The 6,954-nt window shown below is 42.3% G+C and overlaps 1 protein-coding gene and 1 long non-coding RNA gene across 11 annotated transcripts in view; one reads left to right on the forward strand and one right to left on the reverse strand.

Annotated features, from left to right (window-relative positions):
• FAM135A (family with sequence similarity 135 member A) overlaps positions 1-939 on the reverse strand; it is a 151,662-nt gene extending 150,723 nt beyond the window's left edge. For 9 of the 10 annotated variants that reach the window (XM_021670250.2, XM_021670249.2, XM_012471872.3 and 6 more), the window contains exon 1: positions 746-939. The gene's annotated coding sequence lies outside the window, so the exon portion shown is untranslated. The remainder of the gene's footprint in view (positions 1-745) is intronic. The other variant, XM_012471877.3, reaches the window with a different exon arrangement.
• LOC110568136 (uncharacterized) lies at positions 487-1,610 on the forward strand. The gene is made up of 2 exons (XR_002478464.2): positions 487-608; positions 1,386-1,610. It is a non-coding gene; the product is annotated as an uncharacterized LOC110568136 (long non-coding RNA).
• Positions 1,611-6,954: the final 5,344 nt, after the last annotated feature.

Genomic DNA, 6,954 nt, shown 5'->3' on the forward strand with positions numbered 1-6,954 from the left:
GACAGAAAGCAATAAAGCAGGGTACCAAAGGAAAGCGAAGGGAGTGAAGGTTTCCGAAGGTAAGATGGGGCATGGAATGAACTCCAGAGCAAACTGATGCTAAAGCAAAAATTTTGCAACTAACAAAAAGGGAACCAGGAGGAAATACCGAAAGGAGGTGAATGAGAGGAAAATAAAACCAAGGAAGAAATTATGGAAGTAACATGAGTGAGAAACCTAGTCGGCCAGAGTAAAGAGCTCCGGACAGGGAAAAGCCAGTTTACGGATGGTAGCACAGAGATACGCTGCCAAGGTGGGACCACCCGGGCGAAAAGGCACGTGGGAGGCGAGGGATGAAAAAGCAGAACCACGAAAGCTGGTAAAGGAGGGACAGAGTGACGAAGACGGAGCAGGGGTGAAGGGCAGGCGGAGGCTCGCCAGGCGCGAGGTTCAGGAAGAGTGGGTCGAGGGACGCGCGCAGGGGCAGGGACGCGCGCAGGGGCAGGGGCGGCCGCGGGCACCGGGAGAGCAGCGCGCCGCGGCCCCTAGCCTCCTTCAGAGCGCTCCGCACCGCCGTCCCCACCGACCTTCAGCGGGGTCGGGACCAGGCTCCGACCGCCAGCAGTCGGGTGAGGGGCCGCGGCGGGCGAGCGGCGGACGAGGAGGAGGCCGCTTCCTGCCTGGCCCCTGGGAAAGAGGGACGGAGGGAGGGGTCGTGGGTGGGTGTCGGGAGCTGGGGGAGCTGAGGGGACAGTTAGGGGGTTACCTCTCGCCCAGCTCGGCCTCTTCCCCCGCCTGTCGGACGGAGAAGCTCGTTGTCCAGCTGGAAGATGATGACCCTACCCGCGTCAGCACCATCCCGCCCTGGGCCCCCTCACATCGCCATCACAGCAACCGCAACACCGCAACGACGGAGCCGGCTCGTCACCGCAGCTCGGCTACTGGCCCAGCGCGGCCAGCGAGCATGCGCAGTCGCCCCAGTCCCGAGGGAGCCCGGGCCAGCCGGCAATACCTGCGATCAACAGGTCCCCGGCCGAACGGCCCCGCCCCCGGCCTCTCTCACCTCCTCCTCCCGCCTCTTCCCTCCCCTCTCTAAGACTAGGCCACGCCCCTTCAAGCTCCGTGCCCCGCCCTTCAGGAGCTTCAGCGGCCCCTCCAGCTCCAGCGGCAACTGAGATTTAGAGAGATTTGTCCGCCCTACCCGGCACCCGTTCCCAAGTTCCCGCGAGAACGGGAGGTTTGCGTCAATAAAAAGCGCGCGTCCAAGAAAAGGGGCTTGGCTGTGGGTTTAAGGGATAAAGCTTGGAGGTGGATAAAGAGTAGGGAGCAAGAAGGGGACAAAAAGAGGGAGTTCCAAAACTTTAGCTGTTTTTCTCAAAATGTTCTTTCTCCTTTTCTCTCTTTAGCTCCTCTGTGCAGTCCCCGGTAGAAAGCCCGGTTCCTGCGCTAGTCGATTTTTGCATTAGGAAAGGGATTCTGCGCTGAGGCGGGACAGCTGCCTTTCGGGACCCGGTCCTTGCATCTCTGGAGGTGTGGGTGCTGATCTGGTTGTTTCTCGGTTTATGAAGCCCAAAAGGCCGGGAAGGGACTGATGAAGTGAACCCTTTCGCTATTATCTTCCATTAACAGAAGCCCACGAAAGATAGTAGTTCATCGATTTATTTCACTCTTCCCTGTTTCTGAACCTTATCCGGCAGAAACTTTTGTGGTGCATAAAGTTCGGTATGTTGCTAAAGCTGAGTTAATGAAAGGAAAATCTCTGCTACGATTCCTGTGTTGAAAAAGAATCTAGGATCGATAGTGGTGTTGGTTGCACAACAATGAATGGACTTAATGCTACTGAACTGTGCACTTAAAAATGGTTAAAATGGAAAATTTTATGTTATGTATATTTTACCACAATAAGAATGAATTAGAAGGAGAAAGCTTTGTGCATTCATTTGGAAGTAATGGTGATGTCTTGTAACCTAGGCCATTTGGGGGACATGTTTTGAATATATACTTTAACCACTGTTTTTTGTCTTTGTACCGGGTTTGTTGTTGTTTTGAGACAGAGTGTTGCTCTATTGCCCAGGCTGGAGTGCAGTGGCGTGATCTCGGCTTACTGCAACCTCTGCCTCCAGGGTTCAAGCGATTCTGGTGCCTGAGCCTACCGAGTAGCTGGGATTACAGGTTCCTGCCACCACGTCCAGCTAATTTTTGTATTTTTAGTAGACACGAGGTTTCGCCATGTTGGCCAGGCTGATCTCGATCACCTGACCTCAAGTGTCTGCCTGCCTCGGCCTCCCAAAGTCCCAGGATTACAGGGGTGAGCCACTGCACCCAGGTGCATTTTCTTATTTCTTTAAGAGATTATTTTATGTTCTTCTGTCAATAGATACTTACCAGGAAGTCTTGCCTAAATCTCTAGGTTAGTTAAGTGCACCTCTTCTGGGTTCCCAGACAACCCTGTACCTACTCCAATTTTAACTCTTTAGCAGAACTTTTTTTTCCCTCCTGTCTACCCCTTCTAGATTGCAAACTGTGAGAGTTTAGAGTGACCCTTAACCTTCATTATATCCCTCAGTAACTAGCACAGTATTTGGCAAACATAAGCAGTAAAAAATATATATATATATATATAATGGTTGAACTGATTTGACTTTTTTTAGAAGGCTCACCATGATGCTTGTCAACTTCTCCAGCCTCACTTCCGCAACCAGTGGCACGGAAGTCTTGGTTTTAGTTCAGCACAAAGACCAGTTTCTTACTGTATAGCTTTTGTTCAAGCAATCTTTTTCCCTTTACTCCTCCCAAACGCCACCACAAGATATTCCACTTCAATTCTCTGGAGTTGTTTTCTCCGGAAAGTTTTTCCTGACTCATGACCTCTTCCCAAAGTTGGATTCATGCTTCTTCTGAGCTCCAGTAGCTCCCTGTGCATTTATCTCTGCATTATACACATTACATCATAGGGTAATAATGCAAACACTCCACCCAAGTTCTTTTTCATTCATGTTGGTATCTTCCAAGATTAGCACACTGCCTGGCACATAGCAGATGAGTTAAGAATGTGATTTGAATAAAAAGAACACGGAACAGAGAAAGAATCTTGGCACACTGTGTGTTTTAGGGATGCATGGATGTGGAAATGCAAATAGTTGGTTGTTTACTATATTCTCCTAAGACACAGCTGGAACTAAAAAAAAACAGAAAAAGAGATCATGCCACTGCACTCCAGCCTGGGCAACAGAGTGAGACTCCATCTCAAAAAAAGAAAAAGAAAAACAAAAACATAAGAAATAAGAAAATTCATGGTGTCTACTGAGGTACAGATACTAGAGAGTATAGCACACACTGATATAATTGTCAGATTACCTGTGTTCTAATTCTAGAGTCTACAGTATACTGTGTTATCTTGAGAGTCTCTTACCTTCTCTAGGTCTATTTTCTCTCACATATAAGAAGATAATCACATTATGTAGAATTTGAATTCCTTTAGAAATTTCTCTAGAAATTTCCTGATTCTAAATTTCCCGTATTTATCTTCCCAGGTTTTGTGTCACCCATTATGCTGCTAATAAACAGTTACTGTCACATTTACAAGAACAGAAAGCCAAACTCCGCATGTTCTCACTCATAGGTGGGTGTTGAACAATAAGAACACGTAGACTCGGAGAGGAGCATCACATACTGGGGGCAGTTGGGGTGGGTAGGGGAGAGACATCAGGGGGTGGGGAGGAATAACATGGGGAGAAATGCCAGATATAGTATGTACCTAAAGTTAAATAAATTTTTTAAAAATAAACAGTTTGTGTCACATTTAATGTACATTAAAATGTTATATGTGTCCTTTTCAATCTATGTTGTGCTCAAGGAATGCAAGATTTGGAATCCTTTCTATTTTGTATTTGGTTTACATAATTTAACTTTAGCATGGAGTGTTTTTGAATGTTTGCTAAACCCTTTTAACTGGAGTATTCTCTTAATCCAAAGATCAGGTTATCTCTTCCTTTCTCAGTTGCACAATATTGATTCAGCTAGAGATTGAGATAGTGGAAGAAATGAATATTGTAAATTTGAAAATAGCCTCATGAAGGATGTCTCATATTTGTCATTTGCTAAACATTAATTTACTAAAAAAAAAAATAAGCTTGCTTTTTCCTTACTGGGCTTTATGATTTTAAAAATATTCCAGTTGTAAGTGTGGTCATTATCTGAAAATTATAAATGAGATATAGTCAAAGTTATTCCACAACTTTTTTCAACAATGTGATTATTTTTGGCATTTCATAAAGGAATTCTGAATTCTTTTGGAATTAGAGTATTCTGTAATATATAAAGTATGATAAGTATTAATAAAGTATTAAACCTCCTTCTAGGGCATTCACTCTTGTCTCCAGGCAACGTATAGATTTTATCATTTGCAGATACTTGGGTGAGTGCCCACAGTACACAAGGGTAAGTTTTTTTGGAGGTTATATTACTTTAACAACAAATATAAGATTAAGCAGAACAAAGTTTCATTATAGGACTTCCTTTATGGGTTAGTAACAGCTACAAACCAGAAGGGCAAATGTATTACTTCATAACACAGTGTTGTAATATTTCATGATTTTGATTGTTTGTTTATTTTGAGACAGAGTCTCACTCTTTCGCCAGGCTGGAGTGCAGTGGCACCATCTCGGCTCACTGAAATCTCCACTTTCCAGGTACAAGTGATTCTCCTGCCTCAGCCTCCCTAGTAGCTGGGATTACAGGTGCGCACCACCACACCCAGCTAATTTTTGTGTTTTTTGTAGAGACAGGGTTTCACCACGTTAGCCAGGATGGTCTTGATCTCCTGACCTTGTGATCCACTCACTTTGACATCTGAAACTGCTGGGATTACAGGTGTGAACCACCACGCCTGGTCTATTTCATGATTTAATAGCTGTGTGGCCTTTCTGGACAAACCATGATATAGAACTCAGTTACCAAGTTTTCCTTTCTTGTAATGGCAATCCTTCAGTTAAAAAAAATAAAAGTTTTCTCATTTACAAAAAAGTAGTTTTTGTTGGTTGCAACTCAGGTTACCCAGGTTTCCGAAAGACAGCGTGTCTGCTTGGATCATTGGAGTCAGTCTGTCAGACAGAAAACATTCCTCCTACCACCAACCCACTGAATCATTCCTGTGATGTATAATTAACTAGTATCAAGTGACAGCAATGAAATGATTTCTGAATTATTCTCTTTATATGCCTGAAGCTTACCGTGGTTGGTTGTTTTTAAATGTAATATTTATACTAATTATCATTTGCTCTTTGGCAGGAAACACATTAGGGCAACTCTCTCACTCTTCCTATGACTCATGCATTTACATCTTGAGTCTTGATCTTTAAGCCAATTCTAGCCACATATCTTCTGCTTCATATCAGACTGTATCACTTTTCCTGTTATCCTGCTATAACTTTTTATTCAATGTATCCCAAACTCATCCTGCCTTCCTTCACACACAGATCTATCTCTCAGTCAAGCTTCTGGTTTCTGTCAATATTCCTTCCCTTCCCATTTACTAAGCCCAGAACCTCACAGCCATATATATATATATTTTTTTTTCTTTGTTCCATTTTCAATTCCTTATCTTTTAAAATCATTATAGATGTGTGTGTGTAAAGATACACACATGCACATATACATATATATATATATATATATATATATACATATATATATATATATATTTTTTTTTTTTTTTTTGAGACAGGATCTCACTCTATCACCCAGGGTGGGGTGCAGTGGTGTGATCTTGGCTCACTACAACCTCTGCCTCCCAGGCTCAAGCAATCCTCCCTTCTCAGCCACCCAAGTAGCTGCAACTATAGGCTTGCACCACCATGCCCGGCTAATTTTTGTATTTTTAGTAGAGATGGTTTCGCCATGTTGCCCAGGCTGGTCTTGAACTCCTGAGCTCAGATGATCTGCCTGCCTTAGCCTCCTAAAGTGCTGGGATTACAGGCATGATCCACTGCGCCCAGCCCATATATATATATATTTTTTTTAATTTCAACTTTTATTTTAGATATAGAAGATGTATGTGCAGATTTGTTACAGGGATCTGTTGCACCCAGGTAGTGAGCATAGTACCCAACAAGTAGTTTTTCAACCCACACCACACTGCCTCCTTTCCTCCTCCAGTAGTCCACAGTGTCTACTGTTCCCATGTTTATGTCTAACACAGCTATATTTGATGCTTCCCTTTTTTAAGTTTCCTGTCCATTCCATTTCCATGTCTTGTCTGACCCTTCTTTCAAAATATTTGCTCTGTTTCAAAATGCTTCTGTAGTCCAAGGAAAAGTCAAACTTAAACAAAAAGAGGAGCATCTCTTCTGGTGAGACTGGAGAAAAGGATTTAAGGTACAATGTGAATGGAAACGAAGGTAATTTGTAGATTTTAAATCTACATTTTACAGCAAAAACAAAAAAATTGAATAAAACTTTAAGCATTGCATAAACTACCATAATATCTTTTAGTTTTCTGATCCTAGTAATGGTAGATAGCATCTTGAACTTTCATCATCTGCTGAGTGCTAGTTTTAATACTTAATATACATTATTTCTGCTCCTTATAACAAAATTTTAATGAAATAGGCATTATTATCCATTTCTTTGTAGTTTTATGTATGTTTACTTCATATATTTTGACACTATTTTTTTAAGTATATTTGTTTAGGATAATTAGGTCCTGTCAATGAATTTGTGTAAATAATTCACCATTATGAAATGGCCTTCATTTTCCCTGGTGAAATTTTTTGCTCTGAAGTCTACTTAGCATCATATTAATACAGTCATTCCAGATTTATTTTGCTTTATCTTATTATGATATAGATTTTTCTATCTTTTTACTTTTAACCTACTTGTGTCTTTATATTTAAAGTGGATTTCTTGGAGGTCTCAATCTCTGGCTTGTAATTGATATATTTATACCATTTATATTTAAGGTATTTATGGATATGT

The sequence above is a fragment of the Aotus nancymaae genome, unplaced genomic scaffold (genome assembly GCF_030222135.1).
Source record: "Aotus nancymaae isolate 86718 unplaced genomic scaffold, 86718_ANA_hifiasm-v0.15.2.pri h1tg000040l, whole genome shotgun sequence".
Classification (NCBI taxonomy): Eukaryota; Metazoa; Chordata; class Mammalia; order Primates; family Aotidae; genus Aotus; species Aotus nancymaae.